This window comes from Cherax quadricarinatus, chromosome 73 (assembly GCF_038502225.1).
Source record: "Cherax quadricarinatus isolate ZL_2023a chromosome 73, ASM3850222v1, whole genome shotgun sequence".
Classification (NCBI taxonomy): domain Eukaryota; kingdom Metazoa; phylum Arthropoda; class Malacostraca; order Decapoda; family Parastacidae; genus Cherax; species Cherax quadricarinatus.
In genome coordinates, this window is record NC_091364.1 from 5,368,598 (window position 1) to 5,389,463 (window position 20,866).

Here is a 20,866-nt window from a genome sequence, read left to right on the forward strand (position 1 = left end):
ATGGATCCCAGGTTACAACCTATACAGATGTGACAGAGTGAACAGGCAAAAGGGGGGGGTTGGCCTGTACATTGCAGAGTCACTTGTTTGCACAGAACTGCTAAATGCCTCAAATGATGTAGTGGAAGTTTTAGCAGTAAAGGTCGAGAACCAAAACCTAGTCATTGTGATAGTCTACAAGCCTCCGGATGCAACATCCCAGCAATTCCAGGAACAGCTGTTAAAAATTGACCACTGTCTGGAAAACCTTCCAGCTCCTGCACCCAACATCTTGCTCCTGGGGGATTTCAACTTAAGGCACCTAAAATGGAGGAATATAGCAAATAATATTGTTGCAGTAATAACACCAGGAGGCAGCTCTGATGAAAACTCACACTCACGCGAGCTTTTAAATCTCTGCACAAAATTCAATTTAAACCAGCAAATAATGGAGCCTACTAGACTGGAGAATACACTAGACCTCATCTTCACTAACAATGATGATCTGATAAGAAATATCACCATATCAAAAACAATATACTCAGATCACAACATAATTGAGGTTCAGTCATGTATGCGCGGAGCCCCAGACCGACATAATGAGATTAGTCACGAGGGAGCATTCCCCAAATTCAACTTCAATAACAAAAACATAAAGTGGGACCAAGTAAACCAAGTCCTAACCGATATAAGCTGGGAAGATATACTAAGCAACACAGACCCCAACTTATGCCTAGAACAGATTAACTCGGTAGCACTCGATGTATGCACAAGGCTTATTCCTCTAAGAAAAAGGAGGAGTAGATGTAAAACAGAAAGAGACAGGCGCTCCCTTTACAGGCGACGGAAAAGAATAACAGAGCGGCTAAAAGAGGTCAATATATCTGAAATGCGTAGGGAGACACTGGTCAGAGAAATAGCAAGCATCGAACTTAAGCTAAAAGAATCCTTTAGGAGTCAGGAATCGCGGGAAGAACTAAAAGCCATAAATGAAATCGAAAGAAACCCAAAGTATTTCTTCTCCTATGCCAAATCAAAATCGAGAACAACGCCCAGTATTGGGCCCCTACTTAAACAAGATGGGTCCTACACAGATGACAACAAGGAAATGAGTGAGCTACTCAAGTCCCAATATGACTCAGTTTTTAGCAAGCCGCTAACCAGACTGAGAGTCGAAGATCAAAATGAATTTTTTATGAGAGAGCCACAAAATTTGATTAACACAAGCCTATCCGATGTTATCCTGACGCCAAATGACTTCGAACAGGCGATAAATGACATGCCCATGCACTCTGCCCCAGGGCCAGACTCATGGAACTCTGTGTTCATCAAGAACTGCAAGAAGCCCCTATCACGAGCCTTTTCCATCCTATGGAGAGGGAGCATGGACACGGGGGTCGTCCCACAGTTACTAAAAACAACAGACATAGCCCCACTCCACAAAGGGGGCAGTAAAGCAACAGCAAAGAACTACAGACCAATAGCACTAACATCCCATATCATAAAAATCTTTGAAAGGGTCCTAAGAAGCAAGATCACCACGCATCTAGAAACCCATCAGTTACACAACCCAGGGCAACATGGGTTTAGAACAGGTCGCTCCTGTCTGTCTCAACTATTGGACCACTACGACAAGGTCCTAAATGCACTAGAAGACAAAAAGAATGCAGATGTAATATATACAGACTTTGCAAAAGCCTTCGACAAGTGTGACCATGGCGTAATAGCGCACAAAATGCGTGCTAAAGGAATAACAGGAAAAGTCGGTCGATGGATCTATAATTTCCTCACTAACAGAACACAGAGAGTAGTCGTCAACAGAGTAAAGTCCGAGGCAGCTACGGTGAAAAGCTCTGTTCCACAAGGGACAGTACTCGCTCCCATCTTGTTCCTCATCCTTATATCCGACATAGACAAGGATGTCAGCCACAGCACCGTGTCTTCCTTTGCAGATGACACCCGAATCTGCATGACAGTGTCTTCCATTGCAGACACTGCAAAGCTCCAGGCAGACATCAACCAAATCTTTCAGTGGGCTGCAGAAAACAATATGAAGTTCAACGATGAGAAATTTCAATTACTCAGATATGGTAAACATGAGGAAATTAAATCTTCATCAGAGTACAAAACAAATTCTGGCCACAAAATAGAGCGAAACACCAACGTCAAAGACCTGGGAGTGATCATGTCGGAGGATCTCACCTTCAAGGACCATAACATTGTATCAATCGCATCTGCTAGAAAAATGACAGGATGGATAATGAGAACCTTCAAAACTAGGGAGGCCAAGCCCATGATGACACTCTTCAGGTCACTTGTTCTATCTAGGCTGGAATATTGCTGCACACTAACAGCACCTTTCAAGGCAGGTGAAATTGCCGACCTAGAAAATGTACAGAGAACTTTCACGGCGCGCATAACGGAGATAAAACACCTCAATTATTGGGAGCGCTTGAGGTTCCTAAACCTGTATTCCCTGGAACGCAGGAGGGAGAGATACATGATTATATACACCTGGAAAATCCTAGAGGGACTAGTACCGAACTTGCACACGAAAATCACCCACTACGAAAGCAAAAGACTTGGCAGACGATGCACCATCCCCCCAATGAAAAGCAGGGGTGTCACTAGCACGTTAAGAGACCATACAATAAGTGTCAGGGGCCCGAGACTGTTCAACTGCCTCCCAGCACACATAAGGGGGATTACCAACAGACCCCTGGCAGTCTTCAAGCTGGCACTGGACAAGCACCTAAAGTCAGTTCCGGATCAGCCGGGCTGTGGCTCGTATGTTGGTTTGCGTGCAGCCAGCAGCAACAGCCTGGTTGATCAGGCTCTGATCCACCAGGAGGCCTGGTCTCAGACCGGGCCGCGGGGGCGTTGACCCCCGGAACTCTCTCCAGGTAAACTCCAGGTAAACTTTGTTGACGATGTTTCGCCCACTCCAAGAACTTCTTCAAGGGCAATCTGTCTCCCTCCCTCTTTGTTGACGATGTTTCGCCCACTCAGAGAACTTCATCAAGGGCCATCTGCCCCCCCCCTCCTTATGACTGTCTCTGGAAATAAGACAGTCCCTAATGACGCACTGACCTTACTGGGTTATCCTGAGAGGCTAACTTTCTGTATCCTGGTTAAAAATCCCAACAAAACCTCATACTACTATTAAAGACTTATTTAATAACTCTACTGGACAAACACAGTATTGCCTGACATTGCTTCACTAGAGGTGCCTTAATACCGGCGAAGGGATTCTGATCTCAAGGCTTAAGAAATTCCTCCCTCTTCCTAAGTTCAAACTTAATTACCTCCCAATCACTTGGTGCTACATAAATGGGTTTAGCACTTTCCTATAATGTAGTATTCTAAGTTTATGACTGTGAGGGGAGAAAATCATATAAAAATTGTTCTTAAGTTTTCTTGCAGAGTTCAGATGTGTAACAGCTGTGAAAGAGAGACTGGCTGAACCAGAGTAACGCTTGATAGCACCATCTGTTAGTTATAATTGTAGTTATTTGTTGGCGTCTCTGGTACTGGTTACAGTGTCACATCCTGTTAGCATTAGCACTGTGTTAGGTAAAAGGACACAAGTGCAGCTGATGTGACAGTTTATTGTGGCAACGTTTCACTCACCAGAAGCTTTGACAAGCCGTTATGTAGCAGCTTGACAAAATTCCTGGAGAGCGAAATGTTGCCGCAATAAAATGTCATGTCACATTAGCCGCACTTGTGTCTTTTTACCTAACATACTGTGGGTAATTCCACCAACATTATTACAACATTAGCGCTGCCTGGTATCCGTCTTGCATCAGGATGGCTGCTGCTCCCACAGCTGTTCTCATACATTAAGCTATTTTTTTGTGTTGAGTGTCTCTGTTCGTCGTTTTTATTATTTGTTAATTATACCCATAAATTTTATTGTGTTGTATATTTTTTGAAGGTTGTGAAAGCTAAGTGATTTACGCTGTCAAAGACTTTTTAGATTTTTGTCACTGAAGTGGCTAGTTTATTATGCATCCTGTGGAGGGTAACTCGGTCAAATTGCTTAGTAAACGTCACAACTGCTACTGTTACTACTAATTAAGGTGAACTAGCGATGAATTTGTTCTTTGATTCTGGGATTTTTGTTTTGAAGTTTTTATTTATGTACAAGTACACATAAATACAGTTACATAGATTATCATACAAAGCAGCATTTGTGTAGATTACCTAGGATAACCCAAAAAAAGTCAGAGTGACTTATTTTCATTGGGGTCCTTGACGGCTTAGTACTGGTCTTTATTGTTAATAGTAATGAATATAAAAGACGTTAGCCTTTTTTTCATTCACCTTCATTGATATAAGTTTGATCATGTAGTGACCTATTGTTTCTTCAACAGTCGCAGCTGTGTTCTGCTCTGCTACAGACACTTGTGTACAGCAGTTGCCGAACTCTGGGGAAAATACTCAGTGAAGTCTCTGGGGACTTAAGTAACTACAAGCCCATCAAGTCTTCCATATATCTTGCAACAGTAGATCAATGTACAGCCTTCACTCTCATGGTTGTGAGAACATCAACAATCACCATCCCAGAGACACCATCACATCGTGGTAAGAAAAATATTTTGTATTCTCGACAGTGATGTCTAGATTGATGGACTGAACATATCGACTTAAGGCTGAGGGACGGATTACCTCAGACTCCCCCTGTTCTCCGCCATTCTCCTTTGTATGGCGGTATAGTCCTTGTGGCTTAGCGCTTCTTTTTGATTATAATAATCTCCTTTGTATGGACTGATGAAGCCACTGTGTGGCGAAACGTTTCCTCATTAAAGATACGCTAATGTTGCACATGTATCTACTTTATCATTCTCGACAGTGTATATATTGATGTAAATAATTTAGAAAACCTACAAATTTAATAATTGGACACTCTAACAACATTTGGGAAGCTTCATTGTGGAAACACATCGACTCCAGGCTGAGGGACGGATTACCTCGTACATCAGTTTGCGTGCGGCCAGCAGTAACCGCCTGGTTGATCAGACCCTGATCCACCATGAGGCCTGGTCTCCAACCGAGCCGCGGGGGCGTTGACCCCCGAAACCATCTCCAGGGAAACTCCAGGTAAAGGACTGATGAAGCCACTGGCTGGCATCACATCTGCTGGGTGTGAGAAGTTACTTCAGAGGCACCTAAGTTCCCTGTCTTCTAACTTGTTCATTTTACCACTATAATCTACCTTATCCATAACTACTATCACATTTGCTTTGTCTGTTTCTTAAGGTGAAGTCCAGGATCTTATCTTAACTCATGGTATAATTTAATAAATCTTTGAGGACAATTGTTCTCGGTGACCTGGCTCATATCTTTGTTATCAGTGACCTGGTTCATATCTTTGTTCTCAGTGACCTGGTTCATATCTTTGTTCTCAGTGACCTGGTTCATATCTTTGTTCTCAGTGACCTGGTTCATATCTTTGTTCTCAGTGTCCTGGTTCATATCTTTGTTCTCAGTGACCTGGTTCATATCTTTGTTCTCAGTGACCTGGTTCATATCTTTGTTCTCAGTGTCCTGGTTCATATCTTTGTTCTCAGTGACCTGGTTCATATCTTTGTTCTCAGTGTCCTGGTTCATATCTTTGTTCTCAGTGACCTGGTTCATATCTTTGTTCTCAGTGACCTGGTTCATATCTTTGTTCTCAGTGACCTGGTTCATATCTTTGTTCTCAGTGACCTGGTTCATATCTTTGTTCTCAGTGACCTGGTTCATATCTTTGTTCTCAGTGACCTGGTTCATATCTTTGTTCTCAGTGACCTGGTTCATATCTTTGTTCTCAGTGACCTGGTTCATATCTTTGTTCTCAGTGACCTGGCTCATATCTTTGTTCTCAGTGACCTGGTTCATATCTTTGTTCTCAGTGACCTGGCTCATATCTTTGTTCTCAGTGACCTGGTTCATATCTTTGTTCTCAGTGACCTGGTTCATATCTTTGTTCTCAGTGTCCTGGTTCATATCTTTGTTCTCAGTGACCTGGTTCATATCTTTGTTCTCAGTGACCTGGTTCATATCTTTGTTCTCAGTGACCTGGTTCATATCTTTGTTCTCAGTGTCCTGGTTCATATCTTTGTTCTCAGTGACCTGGTTCATATCTTTGTTCTCAGTGACCTGGTTCATATCTTTGTTCTCGGTGACCTGGTTCATATCTTTGTTCTCAGTGACCTGGTTCATATCTTTGTTCTCAGTGACCTGGTTCATATCTTTGTTCTCAGTGACCTGGTTCATATCTTTGTTCTCAGTGACCTGGTTCATATCTTTGTTCTCAGTGACCTGGCTCATATCTTTGTTCTCAGTGACCTGGTTCATATCTTTGTTCTCAGTGACCTGGTTCATATCTTTGTTCTCAGTGACCTGGTTCATATCTTTGTTCTCAGTGACCTGGCTCATATCTTTGTTCTCAGTGACCTGGTTCATATCTTTGTTCTCAGTGACCTGGTTCATATCTTTGTTCTCAGTGACCTGGCTCATTGTTCTCAGTGACCTGGCTCATTGTTCTCAGTGACCTGGTTCATATCTTTGTTCTCAGTGACCTGGTTCATATCTTTGTTCTCAGTGACCTGGCTCATTGTTCTCAGTGACCTGGCTCATTGTTCTCAGTGACCTGGCTCATTGTTCTCAGTGACCTGGCTCATTGTTCTCAGTGACCTGGTTCATATCTTTGTTCTCAGTGACCTGGTTCATATCTTTGTTCTCAGTGACCTGGCTCATTGTTCTCAGTGACCTGGCTCATTGTTCTCGGTGACCTGGTTCATATCTTTGCGAAAATATACAAATGCGGCATAATGCGACTCTTTATTGACGACGTTTCACCCACAAAGTGGCCTTTATCAATTCACAAACAAATCTGTGGCTTGATAAAGGCCTCTGTGTGGGCGAAACGTTGTAAATAATCACATTATATTGCTTTTGTTTATTTTCCGTCATGTCGGTATTATATTATATTGATCTCTATCTTATCTTTTTTTTTGAGGGGGGGGGAAATGTTTAATAAAATTTAATTATTCTTAAGACTTTTATTTTGGACTTGTAATAGACTTTTTTACAAATATTACTACTCTGGCCTGGACTGTATTGCAGTTGCATTATTTGACTTGTTTTAGGATATATTGAGGAATGAAGGGGGGGGGGGGGGTCGTGGAGAGTTATATTGAGACTCGGTCACACACCTAACATACTCGGATAAAATTTCTGTTCTTGTTGATTTTATTGTTTGATGTGACCACCCGGCACAAACACTTCTCATGTCAGGAAAATTTTGACCAGTGGCAATATTCTCTCTCTCTCTCTTGTGTATTAAAATTCTCTTATACAGTACATTTGTACAGTACTCTTATACAGTACTGTATAATAAACAATATTGCATTTCCATACTGATACACAATACTGACACACAATACTGACACACAATACTGATACACAATACTGACACACAATACTGATACACAATACTGACACACAATACTGACACACAATACTGATACACAATACTGACACACAATACTGATACACAATACTGACACACAATACTGACACACAATACTGACACACAATACTGACACACAATACTGATACACAATACTGACACACAATACTGATACACAATACTGACGCACAATACTGACACACAATACTGACACACAATACTGACACACAATACTGACACACAATACTGACACACAATACTGACACACAATACTGACACACAATACTGACACACAATACTGATACACAATACTGACGCACAATACTGACACACAATACTGACACACAATACCGACACACAATACTGACACACAATACTGACACACAATACTGACACACAATACTGACACACAATACTGACACACAATACTGACACACAATACTGACGCACAATACTGACACACAATACTGACGCACAATACTGACACACAATACTGACACACAATACTGACACACAATACTGACACACAATACTGACACACAATACTGACACACAATACTGACACACAATACTGACGCACAATACTGACGCACAATACTGACACACAATACTGACACACAATACTGACACACAATACTGACACACAATACTGACACACAATACTGACACACAATACTGACACACAATACTGACGCACAATACTGACGCACAATACTGACGCACAATACTGACACACAATACTGACACACAATACTGACGCACAATACTGACACACAATACTGACACACAATACTGACACACAATACTGACACACAATACTGACACACAATACTGACACACAATACTGACACACAATACTGACACACAATACTGACACACAATACTGACGCACAATACTGACGCACAATACTGAAACACAATACTGATACACAATACTGACACACAATACTGACACACAATACTGATACACAATACTGATACACAATACTGACGCACAATACTGACACACAATACTGACACACAATACTGACACACAATACTGACACACAATACTGACACACAATACTGACACACAATACTGACACACAATACTGACACACAATACTGACGCACAATACTGACACACAATACTGACACACAATACTGACACACAATACTGACACACAATACTGACACACAATACTGACACACAATACTGACACACAATACTGACACACAATACTGACGCACAATACTGACGCACAATACTGACACACAATACTGACACACAATACTGACACACAATACTGACACACAATACTGATACACAATACTGATACACAATACTGACACACAATACTGACACACAATACTGACACACAATACTGACACACAATACTGACGCACAATACTGACGCACAATACTGACACACAATACTGACGCACAATACTGACGCACAATACTGACACACAATACTGATACACAATACTGACACACAATACTGACACACAATACTGACACACAATACTGATACACAATACTGATACACAATACTGACGCACAATACTGACACACAATACTGACACACAATACTGACGCACAATACTGACGCACAATACTGACGCACAATACTGACGCACAATACTGACGCACAATACTGACGCACAATACTGACACAATACTGACGCACAATACTGACGCACAATACTGACACACAATACTGACGCACAATACTGACACACAATACTGACACACAATACTGACACACAATACTGACGCACAATACTGACGCACAATACTGACACACAATACTGACACACAATACTGACACACAATACTGACACACAATACTGACGCACAATACTGACGCACAATACTGACGCACAATACTGACACACAATACTGACACACAATACTGACGCACAATACTGACGCACAATACTGACACACAATACTGACACACAATACTGACGCACAATACTGACACACAATACTGACGCACAATACTGACACACAATACTGACGCACAATACTGACGCACAATACTGACACACAATACTGACACACAATACTGACGCACAATACTGACACACAATACTGACACACAATACTGACACACAATACTGACACACAATACTGACACAATACTGACACACAATACTGACGCACAATACTGACACACAATACTGACGCACAATACTGACACACAATACTGACGCACAATACTGACACACAATACTGACGCACAATACTGACGCACAATACTGACACACAATACTGACACACAATACTGACGCACAATACTGACGCACAATACTGACGCACAATACTGACACACAATACTGACACACAATACTGACACAATACTGACACACAATACTGACACACAATACTGACGCACAATACTGACGCACAATACTGACGCACAATACTGACACACAATACTGACGCACAATACTGACACACAATACTGACACACAATACTGACACACAATACTGACACACAATACTGACACAATACTGACACACAATACTGACACAATACTGACACAATACTGACACACAATACTGACACACAATACTGACACACAATACTGACACACAATACTGACACACAATACTGACACACAATACTGACACACAATACTGACACACAATACTGACACACAATACTGACGCACAATACTGACACACAATACTGACACACAATACTGACACACAATACTGACACACAATACTGACACACAATACTGACGCACAATACTGACGCACAATACTGACACACAATACTGACACACAATACTGACGCACAATACTGACGCACAATACTGACGCACAATACTGACACACAATACTGACACACAATACTGACACACAATACTGACACACAATACTGACACACAATACTGACACACAATACTGACACACAATACTGACACACAATACTGACACACAATACTGACACAATACTGACACACAATACTGACACACAATACTGACACACAATACTGACACACAATACTGACACACAATACTGACACACAATACTGACACACAATACTGACACACAATACTGACACACAATACTGACACACAATACTGACACACAATACTGACACACAATACTGACGCACAATACTGACACACAATACTGACACACAATACTGACACACAATACTGACACACAATACTGACACACAATACTGACACACAATACTGACGCACAATACTGACACACAATACTGACGCACAATACTGACACACAATACTGACACACAATACTGACGCACAATACTGACACACAATACTGACGCACAATACTGACACACAATACTGACACACAATACTGACGCACAATACTGACACACAATACTGACGCACAATACTGACGCACAATACTGACACACAATACTGACACACAATACTGACGCACAATACTGACACACAATACTGACGCACAATACTGACACAATACTGACACACAATACTGACGCACAATACTGGCACAATACTGGCACAATACTGACGCACAATACTGACACAATACTGACACACAATACTGACACACAATACTGACGCACAATACTGACACACAATACTGACACACAATACTGACACACAATACTGACACACAATACTGACACACAATACTGACACAATACTGACACACAATGCAACTAGACCAACATCACATACATATATAAAAAATTTATTTATCCGGGTTGCTATTAAATTTTCGCCTGTTTAGTGTATTCCTGTTTAAAGTTATACTTTCTGTTAATACTGTTTTTGTCCATCTTTACTGTTTTTTCCATTTTGTTTTTTCTATTGTTCCTTTCTGTATCTTTCATTTCTCTCCACTTTGTTTCGTACCATGTTCAGTGTCATCCTGTTAATGTTTTGTTTACTTCTGTTGCCTCTCTGTTGTCTGTTATCACACCCGCATAACAGATGCTCCTAAAAATATATGTCCACAGCTGAACATCCATATAAGAGAGACATCTAGTAAGGCAAATACATACATATACACACTCGGGTACATGTATACACACACTCGGGTACATATATACACTCGGGTACATATATACACACACTCGGGTACATATATACACACACTCGGGTACATATATACACACACTCGGGTACATATATACACACACTCGGGTACATATATACACACACTCGGGTACATATATACACTCGGGTACATATATACACACGGGTACATATATACACACCGGGTACTTGTATACACACACTCGGGTACATATATACACACACTTGGATACATATATACACACACTTGGGTACATATATACACACACTCGGGTACATATATACACACACTCGGGTACATATATACACTCGGGTACATATATACACACACTCGGGTACATATATACACACACTCGGGTACTTGTATACACACACTCGGGTACATATATACACACACTCGGGTACATATATACACACACTCGGGTACATATATACACACACTTGGGTACATATATACACACACTCGGGTACATATATACACACACTCGGGTACATATATACACTCTGGTACATATATACACACACTCGGGTACATATATACACACACTCGGGTACATATATACACACACTCGGGTACATATATACACACACACTCGGGTACATGTATACACACACTCGGGTACATATATACACACACTCGGGTACTTGTATACACACACTCGGGTACATGTATACACACACTCGGGTACATGTATACACACACTCGGGTACATGTATACACACACTCGGGTACATATATACACACACTCGGGTACATATATACACACACTCGGATACATATATACACACACTCAGGTACATGTATACACACACTCGGGTACATGTATACACACACTCGGGTACATGTATACACACACTCGGATACATATATACACACACTCGGGTACATATACACACACACTCGGATACATATATACACACACTCGGGTACATATATACACACACTCGGGTACATGTATACACACACTCGGGTACATGTATACACACACTCGGGTACATATATACACACACTCGGGTACATATATACACACACTCGGGTACATATATACACACACTCGGGTACATATATACACACACTCGGGTACATATATACACACACTCGGGTACATATATACACACACTCGGGTACATATATACACACACTCGGGTACATATATACACACACTCGGGTACATATATACACACACTCGGGTACATATATACACACACTCGGGTACATATATACACTCGGGTACATATATACACACGGGTACATATATACACACCGGGTACTTGTATACACACACTCGGGTACATATATACACACACTTGGATACATATATACACACACTTGGGTACATATATACACACACTCGGGTACATATATACACACACTCGGGTACATATATACACTCGGGTACATATATACACACACTCGGGTACATATATACACACACTCGGGTACTTGTATACACACACTCGGGTACATATATACACACACTCGGGTACATATATACACACACTCGGGTACATATATACACACACTTGGGTACATATATACACACACTCGGGTACATATATACACACACTCGGGTACATATATACACTCTGGTACATATATACACACACTCGGGTACATATATACACACACTCGGGTACATATATACACACACTCGGGTACATATATACACACACACTCGGGTACATGTATACACACACTCGGGTACATATATACACACACTCGGGTACTTGTATACACACACTCGGGTACATGTATACACACACTCGGGTACATGTATACACACACTCGGGTACATGTATACACACACTCGGGTACATATATACACACACTCGGATACATATATACACACACTCAGGTACATGTATACACACACTCGGGTACATGTATACACACACTCGGGTACATGTATACACACACTCGGATACATATATACACACACTCGGGTACATATACACACACACTCGGATACATATATACACACACTCGGGTACATATATATACACACTTGGGTACATATATACACACACTCGGGTACATATATACACACACATCTCCCTTGGCAGAGTTCATAGGTCCGTTAAACGGACAGACGTACTTGTCGAACGTACTTGTAGACGTAAAGATTTATTATTATTATTATTATTAGGTCAAGTTTTCAGTAGTTTCCCTCACACTGACCTTTCAACGGCGTCTCCTCGGTGATATAAAAAGGCTTTTGATCACAGAATTTGGAGCAGTCTTCCCCTTCCTTGAATCAAACTTTATTTGCCTCCCTCTCCCAGGCTCTCCATCACCCCTACAGGTTTTGAGCTTTCCCTTAATCCGTAGTATTAAAAATATTTTCCTTTCTATCTTTTTCTTCGAATCAAATTACATTTAACATTAAAGTAATTATCTCTAGAATGTAATTTTTGTTTTCGAAATGCGCCGAAAAAATCAAATATTCTAAAGTTAAAAAAGAATCTCTTTCTATGATATGATAATTAAAGTTTTTTGGAAAATTCTGCACCAGTCATTTTTTTTTTATTTTTCTTTGCGAATTCGTTTTTAAATTTATAATTTTTTTCAGACTAGTGATTCATGTGCCAAATTAGATTAAAGAGAATATATCGAGCTGCTAGTGTAGTATATTAATGTGTTTGTTGCGTGTGTTTAAGTGTGTGTATTTGTTGCGTGTGTTGTGTGTGTGTGTGTGTGTGTAGCACCTAATTGTGGTTGCAGGGGTCGATTCACAGCTCCTGGCCCCGCCTCTTCAAGGGTCGCTACTAGGTCACTCTTCCTGCTCCATGAGCTTTATCATACCTCTTTGTGTGTGTGTTTGTGTGTGTGTGTGTGTATGTATTTTGTGTGTTGTGTGTGTATGTATTTTGTGTTGTGTGTGTATGTGTTTGTGTGTCTGTTGTGTGTGTCGTGTGTGTATGTGTTGTGTATGTGTTGTGTGTGTATGTGTTGTGTGTGTCTGTTGTATGTGTTGTGTGTGTTGTGTATGTGTTGTGTGTCTGTTGTGTGTTTGTGTTGTGTGTGTTGTGTATGTGTTGTGTGTGTGTGTGGTGTGTTTGTGTGTGTTGTGTGTGTGGTGTGTGTTTGTGTGTCTGTTGTATGTGTTGTGTGTCTGTTGTGTGTATGTGTTGTGTGTGTGTGGTGTGTGTTTGTGTGTCTGTTGTGTGTGTGTCTGTTGTGGGTGGTATGTGATTGGACACTGTTATGTGGGAGATTTCTTTTTCTCGTCTTTGCTGTATGTTGTGTTACTCGAGTTTTCTGTGTTTGTTGTTTATGTTTGTGTTCGGGAAGCACTGTGAGATGTACATCCTTGTGTGTATTTGCTGTGTTGCGTGGGAAACAAACAGCAACAACAACAACAACACGGACTCTCAGGTAAGGACCCACGAGGGGCGAGGAGCAAGTGGGAACAGGGCGAAGAATAGACTTAGTTTAATACCTTTATTATGCACCCCATACCCATACTGTGGGCGGTAGACTCACGAAATCGTAATGACACGATTGCAAACACACCATACCACGAGCGGGGATAGAACCCGCGATCAGAGTCTCAAAACGCGACGGTCTGGAGTTTTGAGACTCTCTGATCGCAGGTTCTATCCCCACCCGTAGTATGGTTTATTACAGAGGTACATAATGGGTCCAGGGACCGGACCCCCAAAGTTATGATAGCTGAACTAGTTACAAAGGTAATGTGAGAGGAATGTCTTGAGTCGAAGAGAGAAGTCAGGACTAGACCCAACTGCTAAGCCTGGAAAACACTGACGAAGACGACGTAGAAGGCACTGGAACTCTGCAGAAGCTGACTACATCATGCTTGATGGAAGAAACCGAGACTTGCTGGTGACAGGTGGCTGCAGGCGACAAGGGAGGAGTTTATCGTTGATTGGTCAGTTCATGGAGTTAGGTGGTTACGTCGAGTTGTGACGTTTAACGATAACTTCTAGCTTGTTGATATCAGATCTATTTACAAGACGTTTAAATCGTTGGATCGGGAGGATCATGAGACGTGTTAGCAATTGTTGATTGCAGGGATGCTGAGAGAGTTCTTGAATGACCTCTAGGAGAGTAGAAAGTGTAATTAAACCAGCACCTTTGAAAAAAGGATCGATGGTAAACTCGACAGTCTTGTTGGTAAGATGAGTGTACAGTTCAGATAACAGCATATCTTGACTGTAGTGAGCTGTGGTGTAGAAGGTGATTTCATTCCATGGACAATAAGAATCTGCATCATCAGGAACTGTATCAAGTCGAGAGTCATAAGATGGTGTTGTTGGCACAGGTTTAGCCCTCTTAGCAGGCGGTGGTGAAGGTGGAGGTGAAGACTCTGTCGGCTTCAGTAGACGAGGAGGAAGATGTTGCTGGTGGCAAGGTCTCTGATTGGTGGATTTCCATGGGGAGTGATGGTGATAGAGGCTTCTCATTGGTTGTTGTTGGAGTGACGTCACTAACTGGTAGAGATGGAGGAGTTACTGAAGAAGCAGAGGTGGCGACTGTGTCTTTCGTGAATTTGAGAATATCTGCCGAAGGTGGAGAAGCTGGAAATATAAACAATGGCATGTTGTTTAAGGCAAATAGCTCGTTGATAATGTTGAAGGAGCCAGGTACAGCCATGTTCTGCATATGAGCATACAGCAGACAATAGTGGATCTTGGTTAGATCACATGCTGGAGGAGTGACGGTGGTGGTGGTGGAGGCGGGTTGTGTAGAAGCTTGAAGGAGTTTTGTAGTATCTGCCTGCAACTTTGCAATTGCGGCATAGGTGGGTGACTTGGAAGATGATTTTTTCTGTGCTGCATCTTGAGTTTTCTTCATAATGTCCTTTCGAGTAGGACATTTTGTTGCAAGAGTGTGGTGATCATTGCTTTTGCAGTTTAAACAAGTTGGTGGAGATGGTGAAGGTGACTTTGAGCATGGACGAAGCATCTGGGATTTTTGTGATGCTGTCAATAGTGGCCCAAGTATTTTGATGACTTGAGTTCAGCAAACGGTAGTGAAGTGAGAATATTGTCTAGTTTTTTTCAGGAATACTGATCTCCTTGCCCTGAGAGCAGGAGAGGACATAACATTACATCGTCGAGCAGTAAGAGTAGTGGTGGCTTCAGTAGTAAGTAGCTTCTCAGCTTCAGCTTCATCGTGACACACGACAATGAAAGCTTCCTTGAGTGTCAGAATAGCGTTGAATTTCACTTGCAACCCACCCTGGACGGTGGTTGCAAGAGCAAGCTTCGTTGAATCATCAACAGTACCGCTGTTGGGCTTGATCTTGACACAATCTGCATAGCTCATCGTGGTGCAAGTCAAGGCTGCAGACGATGGTAAGTTCCCCTCCCCAACGGGGATCGTAGGGAGACTAAGTAAGGAGAGATGCTATGACCTGCCGAGGCGAGAGTCAAAAGCGTCTCTTCTCTTCCGTGTGAAACACTAAAATGTATTTGTGTAAAACATTGGTTGTCTGATGTAGGGGAGTGTTGTTGTTCCCAAGTTCACAAAGTCCTCAGCTATGGGTGACTCTGACAAACTATTTACGAAAACTGTCTTACTTTAGTCTGGTCCCAAACTCTCAGGTAGGGCCGACTTTTTCCTTACATTTTGTGAAAACTTTTCTCTAGTCTGGCACAAGCTCTCAGACATAAGTGTTTTTTATGTAAGTGGACACCTCAGATTGAATATAGACCCTCCCATAACTAACAAGGCGAACTCGTATCCCTTAGCAAGGGGGTTTCTTATAGTTATTCGTCTTCATCCTCCCCTCCCTTTCCCCTGGGCTACGTTTACTGTGTCACAATGAAATAGTGTAGGTTTTAAAAGCAGGACTCCAGCGCCGCCTGCTGCCTTGAACCATATATCACCGCAGAGAATTATAACTCTCCTAGCCGGATTTATTTTACCTAAGCTAGGTAAAGTTTAAACTCTCTACAATTTGTATCTTACATTTAACCTTTATTATTCTTTGGCAAAACTATTAGCCATACCCGAAGGAAGAACTGGAAGAAATTGGACTTCGACTTTTTTGGGGGGTTATGATCCTAGGTGCTGTATAATCCTCCGAGTTTAGCGCTTCCCCCTTGATTATAATAATAATATGATCCTAGGTAAGACACATATGCAACAGTTAGGTATCTTTATTATGAAACGTTTCGCCTACACAGTAGGCTTCTTCAGTCAAGTACAGAAAAGTTGATAGAAGCAGAAGATACTTGAAGACGATGTAATCAGTCCATCACCCTTAAAGTTTTGAGGTGGTCAGTCCCTCAGTCTGGAGAAGAGCATTGTTCCATAGAATGAAACAATATGGAGATGAAGTGACAGAATGGAGCTTTTTATAGCGCCAAGAGGTGAGACGTAGGCCACTAGGAGAGGTAAGAACTGAGATGTTGAAAGGTCAGGTCCCTCTCAAATCCAGCCCCTCTCACTAGTGGAAGTTGTCGAAGTTGATTGCAGGTCTGTACCAAGATACCCTTGTGTTGCAGTGTCTGACAGATTGAACATTAAAATGGTATAAAATACCGACAGGTTGTTAGGTAAGACACATATGCAACAACTTCCACTAGTTAGAGGGGCTGGATTTGAGAGGGACCTGACCTTTCAACATCTCAGTTCTTACCTCTCCTAGTGGCCTACGTCTCACCTCTTGGCGCTATAAAAAGCTCCATTCTGTCACTTCATCTCCATATTGTTTCATTCTATGGAACAATGCTCTTCTCCAGACTGAGGGACTGACCACCTCAAAACTTTAAGGGTGATGGACTGATTACATCGTCTTCAAGTATCTTCTGCTTCTATCAACTTTTCTGTACTTGACTGAAGAAGCCTACTGTGTAGGCGAAACGTTTCATAATAAAGATACCTAACTGTTGCATATGTGTCTTACCTAACAACCTGTCGGTATTTTATACCATTTTAATGTTCAATCTGTCAGACACTGCAACACAAGGGTATCTTGGTACAGACCTGCAATCAACTTCGACAACTTCCACTAGTGAGAGGGGCTGGATTTGAGAGGGACCTGACCTTTCAACATCTGAGTTCTTACCTCTCCTAGTGGCCTACGTCTCACCTCTTGGCGCTATAAAAAGCTCCATTCTGTCACTTCATCTCCATATTGTTTCATTCTATGGAACAATGCTCTTCTCCAGACTGAGGGACTGACCACCTCAAAACTTTAAGGGTGATGGACTGATTACATCGTCTTCAAGTATCTTCTGCTTCTATCAACTTTTCTGTACTTGACTGAAGAAGCCTACTGTGTAGGCGAAACGTTTCATAATAAAGATACCTAACTGTTGCATATGTGTCTTACCTAACAACCTGTCGGTATTTTATACCATTTTAATGTTCAATCTGTCAGACACTGCAACACAAGGGTATCTTGGTACAGACCTGCAATCAACTTCGACAACTTCCACTAGTGAGAGGGGCTGTATTTGAGAGGGACCTGACCTTTCAACATCTCAGTTCTTACCTCTCCTAGTGGCCTACGTCTCACCTCTTGGCGCTATAAAAAGCTCCATTCTGTCACTTCATCTCCATATTGTTTCATTCTATGGAACAATGCTCTTCTCCAGACTGAGGGACTGACCACCTCAAAACTTTAAGGGTGATGGACTGATTACATCGTCTTCAAGTATCTTCTGCTTCTATCAACTTTTCTGTACTTGACTGAAGAAGCCTACTGTGTAGGCGAAACGTTTCATAATAAAGATACCTAACTGTTGCATATGTGTCTTACCTAACAACCTGTCGGTATTTTATACCATTTTAATGTTCAATCTGTCAGACACTGCAACACAAGGGTATCTTGGTACAGACCTGCAATCAACTTCGACAACTTCCACTAGTGAGAGGGGCTGGATTTGAGAGGGACCTGACCTTTCAACATCTCAGTTCTTACCTCTCCTAGTGGCCTACGTCTCACCTCTTGGCGCTATAAAAAGCTCCATTCTGTCACTTCATCTCCATATTGTTTCATTCTATGGAACAAGGCTCTTCTTCAGACTGAGGGACTGACCACCTCAAAACTTTAAGGGTGATGGACTGATTACATCGTCTTCAAGTATCTTCTGCTTCTATCAACTTTTCTGTACTTGACTGAAGAAGCCTACTGTGTAGGCGAAACGTTTCATAATAAAGATACCTAACTGTTGCATATGTGTCTTACCTAACAACCTGTCGGTATTTTATACCATTTTAATGTTCAATCTGTCAGACACTGCAACACAAGGGTATCTTGGTACAGACCTGCAATCAACTTCGACAACTTCCACTAGTGAGAGGGGCTGGATTTGAGAGGGACCTGACCTTTCAACATCTCAGTTCTTACCTCTCCTAGTGGCCTACGTCTCACCTCTTGGCGCTATAAAAAGCTCCATTCTGTCACTTCATCTCCATATTGTTTCATTCTATGGAACAATGCTCTTCTCCAGACTGAGGGACTGACCACCTCAAAACTTTAAGGGTGATGGACTGATTACATCGTCTTCAAGTATCTTCTGCTTCTATCAACTTTTCTGTACTTGACTGAAGAAGCCTACTGTGTAGGCGAAACGTTTCATAATAAAGATACCTAACTGTTGCATATGTGTCTTACCTAACAACCTGTCGGTATTTTATACCATTTTAATGTTCAATATGATCCTAGGTAATTTGCACTATGTATGATAATTGTACTTTGTACCTGAGCCTAAATAAAATTATTTACAATGGAAAAATAGACTAAACCAGTCTTGCTCTATGTTGCCAGACTTTTTTCTAAGTTTCGATTTTAATTCGCTCGGCGTGGAAGCCTTTATCTTATCGGCTTAAAAATTCCATCGCTGGTGTAGGGTAAACTGGACAATTCTTGGAATATTTGGAATATACAGGTGCGCTATGACCAAGAACACTTTCCAAAATTCCTGAGATGTCTGGATAGTATATCTGGAGAGAGTTTATGGGGTCATCGCCCCCCTCATTCCGGTCTGTGACCAGGCGGATAACTACCAAAATCCTTGGCAGTGTAGCTTCTAACCTTCATGAAAGGTGCTTCGTAATTCGACGGCGGCGGAGAGTGAGAACTGAAGGTTGCAATCTGCCAGTTTGTGAAAAATGGTATGGAATTTTTATTCTCGTTAAACGTCAAATATATTTGAGTTTACCTCTTTTGAATTGCTTCAGTATTTAATGACTAATGCGTCTTAAAGCTGGGACAGTACCTATTAAGTTCAGTGTGTGTGCGGGCAAATTGGTCAGTATATTATTATGTATGTATATATATATATATATATATATATATATATATATATATATATATATATATATATATATATATATATATATATATATATATATATAGCTTGGAATTGTTCGAATCCGTGTGACAACTGGAGAAGACCCCCTAAGACTGGCCTCA

The 20,866-nt window shown here is 41.4% G+C and overlaps 1 long non-coding RNA gene across 8 annotated transcripts in view; it reads left to right on the top strand.

Annotated features, from left to right (window-relative positions):
- Positions 1-3,546: 3,546 nt before the first annotated feature.
- The window catches only part of LOC128701143 (uncharacterized), a 30,030-nt gene continuing 12,710 nt past the window's right edge, over positions 3,547-20,866 (top strand). For 3 of the 8 annotated variants that reach the window (XR_008408869.2, XR_011394043.1, XR_011394042.1), the window contains exons 1-2: positions 3,551-3,838; positions 4,356-4,566. This is a non-coding gene — a long non-coding RNA (uncharacterized lncRNA). Of the gene's footprint in view, positions 3,839-3,916; positions 4,062-4,355; positions 4,567-20,866 lie in introns of all 8 variants that reach the window. The other 5 variants (XR_011394045.1, XR_011394044.1, XR_011394041.1 and 2 more) reach the window with 5 other exon arrangements.